The sequence below is a fragment of the Canis aureus genome, chromosome 1 (assembly GCF_053574225.1).
Source record: "Canis aureus isolate CA01 chromosome 1, VMU_Caureus_v.1.0, whole genome shotgun sequence".
Taxonomy (NCBI): Eukaryota; Metazoa; Chordata; class Mammalia; order Carnivora; family Canidae; genus Canis; species Canis aureus.
Genome location: NC_135611.1, coordinates 16,712,278 through 16,726,721, shown reverse-complemented (window position 1 = coordinate 16,726,721; position 14,444 = coordinate 16,712,278). Strand labels below are relative to the sequence as shown.

The window sequence follows — 14,444 nt, the reverse complement described above, 5'->3', positions numbered from 1 at the left end:
AATGGTACCAAGGTGAAGACTCCTTTCTCTGCTCCAGTTGCAAAGCCAGTTCAGTCACTTTTCTTTGAAGCCCATGATTTCCTCACCCAGTGATTATGAGACATGGTGTGAATCCTGTTCTAGCTCTTTTTTGTGAAGACTTTTTTTTTTTTTTTTTTTTTTACAGATTTCATTTATTCATTCATTAGAGACACACAGAGAGAGACAGAGACACAGGCAGAGGGAGAAGCAGGCTCCCTGCAGGGAGCCCAATGCGGGACTCGATCCCAGGACCCTGGGATCATGCCCTGAGCCAAAGGCAGATGCTCAACCACTGAGCCACCTAGGCACCTGGTCTCCTGGACTCATTGCCACTTGTTTCTCTGTCAGGCAGGGCCTTCACAAGGTCCCAGCCCTCAGCTGGCCCCATCATATTACAGAACTGGATTAAAGCCTTTACATAGGCTAGAAAAATTGGTGGTCCCCTATCATAATGTCAACCCCATTGGGAAACAGTAAAACACCAACTTATATACAAGCCAAAATTAAAACTTCTTCTCGGGGGATCCCTGGGTAGCACAGCGGTTGGGCGCCTGCCTTTGGCCCAGGGCGCGATCCTGGAGACCTGGGATCGAGTCCCATGTAGGGCTCCCGGTGCATGGAGCCTGCTTCTCCCTCTGCCTGTGTCTCTGCCTCTCTCTCTCTGTGACTATCATAAATAAAAGTTAAAAAAAAACAAAAACTTCTCAATTCTCTGATAATAAAAGTTTATCAGAGCTTGACTTATTTTCCTTCTGTGCCTTTGCTTTGCTGTATCCAAATCCACATTTTGGTTTCCAAGTGTAGTAGTCTTTCAGCACTCATAGCCTATTCCCACAAAGGGTTTGGGGGGATTTGCTTTAATATTAATATCTAAATACTTATTGTCATGACTCTAGGGGGTGAGAGGGTCCATTTTTATTCAATAGTTGTTAGAAGTTTGTCACTTTGGTTTTGAAGGGGATTTTAATGATCATTATTTCTGCCCATAGGTTACAAAGATTTACTGAGGCTAAGAACTTTTTGTCAGCTATCTGCAGTGTGCTGCACAGCTGGGGTGAGGAGCTGGTTTTGTTTCTAACGCTCCGTGTTGTTTGCACACTTTATTTCTGTGTTCTGGAGGGTAAGGTTGCTAGATATAGCAAATACAAATACATGCAACATTTGGGACCTACTTATACGGAAAATTATTTGTTGTTTATCCGAAATTCAAATTTAACTGAGCATGTTCTATCTGGCTCTCCTCTCTGGGGATTAGAGGAGAAAAAGGGACTATAATGTCTAATGAGTACTGAGTTCATTGCTTTTAGTTATTTTACTGAGTTTCAACAACCCTGAAGCTTAAAACATTTTTTTAGAAAATATTTTTATATACATATGATGTGTTTTTATATTTTTATGGATAAAGAAACCGAAGCTTGGAGAAGTCATGCTTTTAGTGCCAAGAATAGAGCACAAAAATTAAACTCTGGAGCAGGAAACAGATGAGGGAAATGTTTGTGATTTTCTTTTTAATACTCTTGAATTCCTCTGGGTTCCTTTTGTTTGTACTATTCATTTCATTTCCTCACTTGGGGGGTAGGGAGAAACCCCTTTCTTTTGTGTGTGCTTTTTTTGTCTTAAGGAAAACTCTGGGTTTTAAGCAGGAACTCTTGGTGGAAAAGAAAGCTCCTGTAATCGGATAGGACAGAGTTTGCAAAATGGTGGAGTGGGATGAGGGGCAATCAGGAGAGGTGACAGATGGGGGTTCTGCACACACCGTGAGGTTGTGTCTAATCAAGCTGTCCCTTCTTTTATTTTTCTCCTGGCCACTGGCTGGTCTTTTGTGATTTAAGTATTCTCAGTCCCCACCAGCCTGAGCAAAAAAGGTCAAGTTGTATTGGCCAGAATGGCAAAAAAAAGCCATTCTCATGTCTTTCTTTCAAGGATATGGGGTAAGATATTTTGGGGAGTTAATATTGCCTCTTCTTGATTTTCTTCAGGGAAGAACAACTCTTTTTCCCCTGAATTTCTGAATTTCCCCTGAATTATTTCCTTCCCTCTAGGCACCATACTTGCTTTTTTGAATCACCCACTGCTTAGGAGATTTTCAAAAACTTTATTGCTTTCTTCTCTAACAATTTTGTGAAGTGCGTGCGTGTGTATGTGTGTGTGTGTGTGGTGTGGAGTTGTGATTCCTGCCACATGCAGATACTGAGACTAGACTTAACCTCTGATTTTCTCCAGGTCTCTCTTTCTCTCATCTGGAGAGAAAAGACTTTCCCCTAAGAAACAAATTTCTAACCAAGCTTATGGCCCTACCCTGTCAGTTTACTGCTCCTACTGTAATGCTGCACTTGGGGAGGCTTCCAGGGCAGAACGGAGTCTATCCACTATGGTTTGGTCTTTAGAGGCAGTTCCTTCTCTAAAGCTACTGTTTGGAGCTTGGGCTGAAAGTCTTAACTCTCTCTGTTCCGCCTGCCTGTAAATAGTACCTTCTGGTTTTGTTCCATTTAAACTCAAAATTAATCTCTTAAGTACTCATCTTTGCAGAAGGACATTGTCTCAGCCTTTTAAAATGTGTATTCTCAGGGTACCTGGGTGGCTCAGTCGGTTGAGTGCCTTCGGTTCAGATCATGATCCCAGGTCCTGGGATTGAGCCCTGTGGGAGGGGTCCCTGCTTCTCCCTCTTCCTCTGCCCTTCCCCCTCCTATGCTTTCTCTTTTTCTTTCTATCTCAAATAAAGTCAATCAATCAATCAATCAATCAATCAATCGTGTGTTCTCGAGGTGCCTGGGTAGCTCCGTCTGTTAGTGTCTGTTTTCAGCTCAGGTCATGTTCTTGGGGTACTGGGATCAAGCCCCGTGTCAGGCTCTCTGCTTGGTGGGGAGTCTGGTTCTCCCTTTCCCTCTGCTGCTTCCCATCCCCTCACATTCATCTCTCACCTTCTCTCTCTCAAATAAGTACAATCTTAAATAAAATGTGTATCCTCCTAATTCTCATAGTAAGGATTTTAATCCCCAAGCTTTGAGGCTTAAGCTTCTTGAGGATCATCTTATCTTTGGCAGAAAGTTCAGTTTTCCACTTGCCTCTTCTCTTGCAGGGAAGGCTTATTCTGATTACTGAGGTCCTCTAGGCCCTGAAGCCTGAGAATGTATGAGTTTTTTGCTTAGAGGCTAGTGAAGTGTACTGCATGAGAATAGAAGGCTATGCAAATTATTTCAAGTGTGCATTCAAATACTTAATTTTTTTGTCTCCCACAAAGTGTTTTTCAGTTCTCTCATATGAATTGAATTTTTCAGCCAAATCATCCCATAGACAGGCAGTTACATTTACTTCTTTGCTGATAAAACCCATCCAACTACAGAAGGTATTGTGCATATTGCCTGAAGTTATAGATTTCTTTCATGTTATTTTTGGAGTAGGAGAACAGTCTGTTCGTCAACATTTACTGAGCACACACTGGGTGTAATGAGCACTATACTTGATCTGGGGAGTTTGAAAAATGGCAAAGCTATTTGGGCTTTCTTAAATAATTTAGAGTGATATGAAGAATGAAATCTCAAATGTAAAATGAAAACAAGTTAAATTACTCCCAGGCCTGGGGATATCCACCATCAGATTGAAGAAACTAAGCATGCTGCAGACCATAATGAGAGACCTGCCCAGGCAGAGGCATGCCTCTGGTGCAGGTGGAGACAGACATTTGGAACCATTCAGATTCACAGAATCCTTAGATGTAACTTGAAAGATATTTGAAAGCACTTTATCAGAATTGAGACTCAGGAGATGGGGAAGAGAACTTCACAGGCCCCTGTTAGTTAGATAGAGCAGAAGTTAAGGCCAGATTTTGGATTTCTTGCCAAAACATGAAATAGTTTTTCCTGGTTATTAGCTTGTCCAGTGCTTTTCTGTTCAAGTGTTCAAGCCCCAAACTTGATACTTCCTTATGTCTCCTGACTTTGGACTCATGTAGATGGAGGATCCTAATCCTTGCCTTTTCTCTTCCCTGTTGGTGGTTGGAATTGGGCCAAGAGGTGAGCAAGAAATGTTTCGTCAAGTAAGTACTTTATTTGACTTTCAAAGAAAATTCTTTGAAATTGATTATCTCGCACCTTCCTTTTCATATAGTAATTATGCTGTTAATGGGATTAATTTAATCAATGTCAACTGTAGTTTTAAGTTATTTTTTTGAAGTGCTTAATATTTGCATTGTTTTGAATGATCCTGAAAGACTCTTTTAACCTGAATAGGGCCCACCTAACTACTTGAAGCACATTGGGAAGTGGGTAGTTTCTGAACTTCAGGCATATACATAAATTGTATGACATTATATTAAATATGGTTACAAAGAAACTAAAAATACCCAGGGGAAGGTGAACTTTGGTAGAGTGGTTGTATATCTATGATACTAAATGCAATATTTAATAAATATTTATTGAGTGCTTGCTTTCAAATGGCAAATAAGATAGAGCCCTAGCAAGGAGAAACCATGAGATAAGAGAATATTTCCAAAAGTTAACTTTTTATATCAGTTTTGCAAGATGTTGATCAGTCTTTCTCAGAGCAGGGGTTTCATGGTGAAATAAGCTTGAATTGCACTGGCATAAATAAGTATTTTTTTTCCTATTAGAACCTCTCAGCATCTTCAAAATATTCTAAAATTGTTTAATCCTTGGCTTGTGTGTGTGTGTGTGTGTGTGTGTGTGTGTGTGTGTGTGTGTTTGCCTGGGCCAGAATTCTGCAGAATGCACTAAAGCACACGTACAGAGGAGAAGTCAGCTGGTAAAGGGAGAAGAGGAGGGGTGGAGGAGGAAGCTGTGTCATTAACAGCAGAGCACTAGAGTAATGATTCTCATGGGTTGGAGCCAAATGGTCATCCAGTTCCACTGTCTATGAAGCAAGCCCTATTCTTTGATACTGTAAGAGCCAGTTTCTCTGTCATATGTATGCAGATATTTATATATAACAATTATTATATATAGTTATATATTATTTATATGTAATTATGTACAATGCCTCCTTGCTTCATGCCCCCAACCACATATACTCTTATCAGGGCTAGCCAGAGCAGGTGTTCTTTCCTTTTAATTCACTGTGCTTAATATTTTTAAAAAAGATTTTATTTATTTATTCATGAGAGATACAGAGAGAGAGAGAGAGAGAGAGAGAGAGGCAGAGACACAGACAGAGGAGAAGTAGGCTCCATGCAGGGAGCCTGACATGGGACTCAATCCTGGGCTGCAAGCGGTGCTAAACTGCTGCGCCACCGGGGCTGCCCCTGTGCTTAATATTTAATAATAAAATTTCATCATTTAAATAAATTTAGTAACTGGAGCATTTCGGTGGCTCAGTGGTTGAGCATGCCTTTGGCTCAGTTCGTGATCCCGGGGTTCTGGGATCGAGTTCCACGTCCTGCTTCCCCCTCTACCTATGTCTCTGTCTCTGTCTCGCTCTTTGTCTTTCATGAAAAATAAAGTCTTAAAAAAATAATAAATTTAGTAACTAAACTTCTATCATCTTTTATGATTTTCAAATTTATTCACATACATTCTTTTATTTCTCCCAACAATTCCTATAGTAAGATAAATATTGTTTTTATTATTATTTTACTAACTAAGAGAGTATATTTCTTAAGGGTAATGATGGACATTCAGGTAGAACAAGTGTTCCTTTTGAGGATATTGCAGCCAGTTAGAAATTCTGATTCCTAGACACTAAATGCTCAAGTTTAATCAACTTTAACCACTTCCATAATTTTTTTACAAACTCCCCTAAAGGGGTGGATAACAGCCTTCAAGTTAGAGCCTGGAATCCTGCAGATAGAATATGATTGATCTGGAATTCCAATTGAAGTGTTCTGACTGCAAAGTTCATTGTCTCTCTACTATAAAGAAATGTATTTTTTCTTATCGGAGTCTGGTAACCAGATAACAGGTGGACCTGACTGTACCTGAAAATGACTGTTGATTGAATGAATGGATCGTTGAGTAAACATAGATAGGCAGCCATAGAGGCCAGGTACCAATTTAAAGTTACAAAATTGAAAGATAGAGGATTTGTTCAAGTCCCTTTTGTAAAAGGTCATTTTCAATTGATTTTTGATGGAGGATTTTTTTTTTTTTTTTTTTTGGTGGAGATGCTAGGGAGAATGAAGGAAATCTTTATAAGACGGTCACATGTATTGCAGAGATTGTAACTTGGAATTAATAACTATAGATCCTATTTGTTACTATTTATATCTTCCTTTATGAAGAACTCTATGGTAAAGTATAGAAATCAAGCCTGTAATATTCTCTCTCTCTCTCATTCTTTATTCAAATAATCTCCATTTTGTGTCCTTTCTGTACTGGTTGTTGAAAGAATGAAAATACATAAAAGAGAGTGAGATGTGGTTGAGAACTATTAAGTGTTCTTTGGAAAAAGATCCTGGGTCTCATTACATACGATTTAGAAATGGGGAGGAGTATCATTTTAAACTTTGGCATTTCCTAGTCATTTATTTCCATGAGTTGTTGAAAAACCCAAACCGTACAATTGGAATTCATATGAAATTATAGCTCATTGTCTTTTCTTCTGCAAAAGCAGTGCTTAAAAAAAAAAAAAAAAGCAGTGCTTAAAGTTCTATATGTATCATGAATGTCGCTGCCAACCTTCCATCATCCCACCTGACCTAAAGAAAGTTGCTGTCCTGAATTTATTTGGTGTACAGTATTAATATTCTAGAAAGCTTTTCTGGCCAAGAATATAGATCATTTGTAATATAAGGGCAAGTTGACACGTGGCATCATGGAACTAGAGCAGATTTCACAAACAACTGCTAACAGGCCAAGGAATTTCATGGAGAAACCCTAGCAGAGAGAGCTAAAAGAAAACAGATGGGTAAGTTTGAAGTGGTATCCAAATGTTGGCATTTTATTTTCAGGACAGTTGTTGTGATACAGACTTGTCAGATACAAAATAATATTTTATCTTGCTATTCAAATTACATTTTAAATTCTGGTTCATCATAAAATGGTTCTTTTGGCATTAATCTCAGTCACAGATTTGGAGGCCCATTGATTCCACAGTCTTCAGAGATAATTGTGTTTGTAGTACATTTTGTATTTGTATTCTAGTTTTGACAGGAAGTCTATTAAATGCTTTATCCTAGAGATCTCTCTTTTGATGACACGGCATTAGTATCCACCCAGCTGCTTAACCTGAACACAAAGATCATAGAAGTCCCTCACTGTCCTTTATCCAGTCATCACAAAGACAGATCAATGACCCTAGGACCCCTCCAATCCTCACATCTGCCCTACTTGGGCACAGCCTCTGGTAAGGTGTCTTCATTTGCATATACACATGGCAGCCTCTTTAGTGATCTTTGAATCACCAAGAAGGTATTCCTTTCAATATGCAAATCTGATTCATACAATTTTCCTATTGCACGTTCTTCAGTTGGAACATAAACTGTCCTGAAATTGCAAGGGACATCATGAGCAGGCCCTTCTCACCTGAGCACTTCTTGCTCTGCTCCATCTATTACCACCAGCTGAACAAAGAAGCTCCTGTTTTTGCCTTCCTCCAAGAGGTCCTCTTACCCCCTTCTCCATCTTCGGGAACATATGCTGATCATCAGGTCATATTTTCAGTACCCTCTTGGATATTTGACACAACACTCCCCAGCCTACTTTGAGGCTACACTACCTGAGACCTTACTGTGTACCTTGGAACTTACTCATGATATTTTATCATTGTTTATTTTTATACTGGTCTGCACAGCAGGTGTTGAATTGGTTGAAGCAAGAACCTCTGTCTCTTCTGCCTTGTGTCCCCCTTACCTGCATTGTGAGGGTTACATAGTATATATGCTCAATAAATATTGAGTAAATGGATGGATCAACTAGCCTGATTGTAGAAACAGTTTCATGATGTGCGTTTATACTGAAACATCCCGTTGTATGCCTTTTTTTTTTTTTTAATGATAGTCACAGACAGAGAGAGAGGCAGAGACACAGGCAGAGGGAGAAGCAGGCTCCACGCACCGGGAGCCCGATGTGGGATTCGATCCCGGGTCTCCAGGATCGCGCCCTGGGCCAAAGGCAGGCGCCAAACCACTGCGCCACCCAGGGGTCCCCGTTGTATACCTTTTTTTCCCCGTTAATAAACTTTGATTTCACTCAAACTGAGCAATGATAAATCTTCCACACTGAAGTAGCTTCCTTGCCCAATTAATCCAAAGGGAAAAAAACTGAAATGATTAGTAAAGAAAAATGTATGGACTAACACACCCTTTTAATGTTTTTAAATATTTTTAAGGTTTAAAAAGTATTTAAAGGGGATCCCTGGGTGGCGCAGCGGTTTGGCGCCTGCCTTTGGCCCAGGGCGCGATCCTGGAGACCCGGGATCGAGTCCCACATCGGGCTCCCGGTGCGTGGAGCCTGCTTCTCCCTCTGCCTGTGTCTCTGCCTCTCTCTCTCTCTCTCTCTCTCTCTCTGTGACTATCATAAATAAATAAAAATTTTAAAAAAATAAAAAAGTGTTTAAAGTTTGTAATTCCTAGTAGGAAAACATTATCTGAATGAATACCCTAATGGCAAACAACTGTAGAATGTTTTAGTTGCAGGTGGGGCAGAGGGGTAGGGATTCTCTTCACGGCATCCCAGCTTTCTTCTTGAGAAGGTCAGAGGTACACTGGTTTGTATTATTGTGACATCCATTAGGTGATCGAAGTTGCTTTTCCTTCAGCAAGGGCTTTATTTGTCAGAAGGGCATTATGCTTGACCTCCAAATTTGGCTGACAATTTACTGATGAGATTCATAACCTTTGGGTTGCTCTGATATTTTGACATATTTGCTGGGTTCTGGCCACATCCTGGAAGGCCACCATAACTTCTGGATCCTGCATGGCTGCAAGAACCTCTGGGTCACTAGGAATTTCATTGAGCCCAGGCATTCCTGCCATTTCAGGCATCCCCCCTGCCATTCCAGGCATTCCTCCAGGAAAATTACTAGGCATTCCTCCTAGAAAGCCACCTAGAAAAGAGCCATACTGAGCTCCTGATTGTCCTTTGGCTTCTCCCTCCCTCTGGGCTCTCTCATGTTCTTCCCTAGCCTTCTTAACCCTTTCTATTCTTTCTTTGATCTCTCACTCTTCATGTTCTTGTTCATACTTTCTCCAATGTTCAGCAATTTTTCTGGGCCCTGGGTTGAACTTCGTTCAGCATTGCACTGGCATCTTCATCATAATCCAGTTTACAAGCAAGGGCAAGATCATGTGCTGCTTCTTCCCAATGACCCAGAAGTCTGTGTGCTTTCACTCACCACTTGTAAGGCTGAGCTGAATCAGGAATTATTTCAATAGCTCTGTCACAGTCTCAAATGGCAGCACTTGGCTTCTGTAGTTTGATGAAGACACTGGCTCTCTTGGCATACAGAATGGCCAAGCGAGGATTGAGTTTGATGGCATCTGTGAACAAGTCAATGGCTTTCTGTAGGTCACCACCATTTAGGGCATCAGTAGCAGCCACTTTTTTTTATCATTTGCCTGATCCATCATTTCCTCGGTTATCTCTACGTTTTCATCTCCCATTTCTTGAGGGGCATCAGTATCTGGTTCAATTACACCTTCCTTGTCCATTTCTAGATCACTTTCATCATCTGATGGTTCGTCTGTCTTTATGTTTTCCTCCTCCTTCTTACTATCTGTTTTTTCTTCCTTGATATTGTCTTCTGATTTAGTTTTATGAGTAGCAGGTGGTATTTTACCCCCATGGTATTTTACCATGCTCTCCACCCTCTCCCGCAGGAAGCACATTTCCTCGGTGTGCAGAACACTCGGATCCTGCTTACACATTTTCACGAAGGCCCGAAGCTCACTCACTTTGCAGGGGTCCAAGGTCCAGGGGCGCTGGCAGGTGGCAGGCTTAAATAGATATAACTTGGTGTGCCACGTATGCCTCCGTAAACCTGGAAGAAAATAAGTGTTCATCAGTTAGAAACAGTTATGTCAGCAGCACTATCCAGCTGAAGGAGAAATGGTTAACAAGTGTCTCTCCTTTGTGTTCTAGACTTTGAAAGAAGGAACATTGCTTCTTTTTGTTTGTTTGTTTTGAATAAGTGGAGAAAATTAAAAAGCTGGCAGTTAGGGTATGGAACCAAGAAACTTCTGGCTAATACAGAGTCTAGAATAGCAACAACAAAGAAAATTCTTTACATTTCTGGTGGTTTCACTTGGAAGATAGTTTGCAGGTGGATAATAGAGAGTGGCATTCTGAGAGTCAAGGGGAGCGAGAATAAGAAGCATCTGAAGGAGGAGCACCTGGATGGCTCAGTCGGTGAAGCATTTGCCTTCTAGTTCAACTCATGATCTCAGGGTCTTGGGATCGAGTCCTGAGTCGGGCTCTTTGCTCAGTGAGAAGTCTGCTTCTCCCTCTCCCTCTGTGCTCTCTTTCTTACTGTCTCTCAAGCGAATAAAAATTTATTTATTTATTTATTTTTTAAAAAGATGCATCTGAAGGAGCATCTGATTGTGAGCTTGTCTTTTGGCCAGCAGGAAACTCAGGTCAACTCATGCACAGGATGGAGTCAGGGCCCTTTGTAGAATCTGTCATTGGGCTTCTTGTGTCCCGGGAACCAGATGTGATTCCTTCCCCTTTCCTTCTCTTGAGTTTCCCCCTTCTAGTGGCACTAGGTATACCCTGTGGTCTCTCCTGATAGATTTCTCTGAGGGCTATGTCTTTGATATATTTTTGCAAACTCCACCATAACAATATACCACTTAATCTATAACTCACAAATATGTTTTTCATTAACTATGCAGATCAGACCAGGGTTTGACTTATGGTTAATAAGCAGTTGGATATTCATTATTGGTAATACTGATGCCATGTCATGTATCTGTTCATTTCTCAAAAATTGTATTCTAAGTCTCATTTTGGCAGTTTCAGTGGAAAAACAGGGTTTCCTAAACATTTTTTCCAGCTTTTCTTCTTGAGGAGAAACCAACTGAATTCCTTCTATGTCACTGATTTTTCTAGTTCTTAGACTAAGGACTGTATAATTCTGCTCCTCAGGATTTGCAGGTTAATGAAGGATTGAGATATAGGTAGTGAGTATATGGATATTTTTGAGAAAAAAATTTAGATAAATCTCACTAGATACTAATATGGAAGAATTTTGTCACATGCATAATAGATCTCTCAAGCTCAGCAAGTAGAAAGTAGTAGAATTTGCAAGGTTAAAATGCCCAGTATGTGGGATTCCATGATTTAATAAGCATGGTCAGAGCAAAGAAAAAATGTAAAATAAGAGTAGTTCAGGCTCTCTTGAGGTTTTATGTTATAATTCATTTAAGTAATGGTTCTTTTTTTTTAAAGTAATTTCAACGTGGGGCTCAAACTCACAACCCCAAGATCCAGAGTTACGTGCTCTTGTGGCTGAGCCAGCCATGCACCCTGGTTCTTAATAATCATAGATTTTTTTTCTGAAAAAGACCTATTATTTCATTTATTGTGAGTAAAAGGAAAACATGAAAATAAAATTGTTACTAAAAGTACAGCTCATAGTCTTTTAAATCCATGAACTGTTACATCACTGAGTATATGGTGGCAGAGAATATAAAAGTGGGGTGCAGTAAATCATAAGCTGACACCTGAAGGAAGGAGAAATGAGGAAACATAAAAACAAACCCAACTTTCATACTCTCTCTAATGGGCCTTCATAAAATTTTATGGTCCAATATATCTGTTTCCTGAATCTTATGATAAATGTATTGTTTTAGTGATTTGTTTGCTCTTTAAGTTATAAAATGTTTGGTAAAAAAAACCCTATTAGGCTATAGATAAAACCATCTGTAAATAGTAAACAATTATATATCTATTTAAAAATATTTATATTTCTTACTTATTTCTATTTAAAAATACCTATTTCTTACTGCTGTTTCTTATATCATATGTACTGGCTAAAACCTCAGGTGCAATGTTGAGTAGATGTGATGACAATAAGCATCTTTTCTTATACTTTTTGTTTTAAGAGAAATGGCATTTCTAAGGCTTTCATAGCACATTTAGATTTTAATTGATCATCTCTGTCTGGTTTAGAGAAATTCCCTTCAATTCCTATTTCCCTAGGAGATTTACTCATCAATAGTTGAATTTTATCAGATTTTTTCTTCATGTATTAGGATAATCATATAGCTTTTGCTCCTCTAATCTGTTGTATAAATTAAATTAAGAGTATAAATAATAGTGAAAAGGAATATAAGGGAAGGGAGAAGAAATGTGTGGGAAATATCAGAAAGGGAGACAGAACATAAAGACTGCTAACTCTGGGAAACGAACTAGGGGTGGTAGAAGGGGAGGAGGGCGGGGGGTGGGAGTGAATGGGTGACGGGCACTGGGTGTTATTCTGTATGTTAGTAAATTGAACACCAATAAAAAATAAATTAAAAAAAAAACAAATAGACAAAAAAAACCCAAATAGACAAAAAAAAAAAAGAGTAATTAAGACATCCTTGATATTTTAAAAATTAAAAAAAATTAAAAAGGAGATCCTACCTTTTGTAATTATTTTTATTTTTTTCTGTACACTCCGGGACTTGGTTTGGAAATATTTGTTTCAGATTTTTGTATCAATAGTTATATAGGGAATGGACCTATCCACTTTATTTCTAGGATCGAAAGGAAAAGAAAGAAATCGTTAGCTCTACCCATAAGCTCTATGAGGGTGGGGCCTATGGGTCTGTCTGTGAAAGAGCAGGAGACTTCCTCCCCACCAGTACCAGCCAGCTGCTCCTTGTGGCATCCTGGCCAGTGTGCAGAGGGGATGGGGGAGGCCTGCAGATGCCCGGATGGTGGAATCACTGGCATACTGCGTGAACATCCTGACATCCAGAACCAGCACCACCAGGAGGGGCATCACTGGGGAAGCCTGTGTTTGTTCACAAGGCAGGGGGCAGCCCCTTCAGACAACTGGCACGCACGGACAGAGCTGCTACCATTACAGGCATTTCCCCAAGGTGGGGAGAAAGTGTCCCATAGAAGAGAAGACCCATTACAACAAAGTTGCCATCTCTCTGAGGGCTGAAGGGAGGATGCTGTCAGGCTGCTTTTCCAGGATCAAAGCTATGGTCCCTCTGATAATGGCTTGCTCAGTTTAAAAGCTGTCACTTGAGAGACAGTTACAATAGAGTGCACTCAACCTCACCCAGCCTTTGTACTCGCTCAGATCAAAACATCTCCTTTCTCTGCTCTGCTAATCAGATGTGCACACAGGAAGTGCAAGGGAAGGGATTCATTGGGCCAGTCCATCGCTCATCGCCCACTGGCGATACTGATGGAGGGCTTGCTCTTCTCACTAACTGAAGGTGAGAGTACCCCATTTATTCTATTGAATTAAAAATTACATTTTACCCTCACAAGGCAAGAAGTCAGCTTGAGTTTCAAAGGATGATTCCTGGCTGGAATTTAAATAAAAAAACAAAAGCATAAAATAATGCTGCAATAGACTCTTTCTCTATCTAGTTCTGTCTCTGGTTATTGCCTGGATTCTTAGCCTAATTCAAGGGAGCTGAATCAAGTCTATGAATTATTTAATTTCTTGCTTCCCTGCCAAAAAAAAAAAAAAACCAAAACAAAACAAAACAAAACAAGCTTGTAACACAAGTTATCCAACAGAGTCCAAAGACTTACATATAATCATTACTTTATTAACCAGAGATTCCTGACAAGGCACCTATGAACTTCAAAGCAGGGGGTGAGAATGAGCCTCTGTGTGTCAAGTTTTTGGTCTGTGAACATTTGTGAAATTTTTTTTTAAAAGATTTTATTTATTTACTCATGAGAGACATAGAGAACGAGAGAGAGGCAGAGACACAGGCAAAGGGAGAAGCAGGCTCCATGCAGGGAGCCCCATGTGGGACTCGATCTGGGAACTCCAGGATCAGGCCCTGGGCCGAAAGCAGGCGCTAAACCGCTGAGCCCCCCAGACATTCCCATTTGTGAAATTTTTAAAGGAGGAGCTTTTTAAAAGAAGAAATAAGCATTCATTATATGCATAAGATAGCCCAAATACTAATGGTAAGATTATGACCAGGCTCTCTGTGTGTGTGTGTGTGTGTGTGTGTGTGTGTGTGTGTGTTTTAAGTATTAGTGTACCCTCTTAGAGAAACTGCAAAATACCCTAGGCAGCTACCTGCTTGGTTTCCTGCTTTCTGAGGTTACTTTTTAAACCAGATATAAGGATTCAAGGGAAACTAAAATTAGCTGATAATTGTTTTTTAAAGTTTCATTTTTACCCTTTATAATGTTGAATAGGATATATCCTCTTTGGTAAAATGCATTATTGAAAATACCACAAGAAGACACGTTACATTTGGTTTTTACCTCCAGGGGTGCTCTCCTATGGAAGTAGATATTTCTGACCAGTACTCAACTACTGAGTTAAGTGGGCATGTACCCCGT

General features: G+C 40.0%; 1 pseudogene; it reads right to left on the bottom strand.

Moving 5' to 3' along the window:
* Positions 1-8,614: 8,614 nt before the first annotated feature.
* On the bottom strand, positions 8,615-12,851 carry LOC144289045 (hsc70-interacting protein pseudogene; annotated as a pseudogene).
* Positions 12,852-14,444: the final 1,593 nt, after the last annotated feature.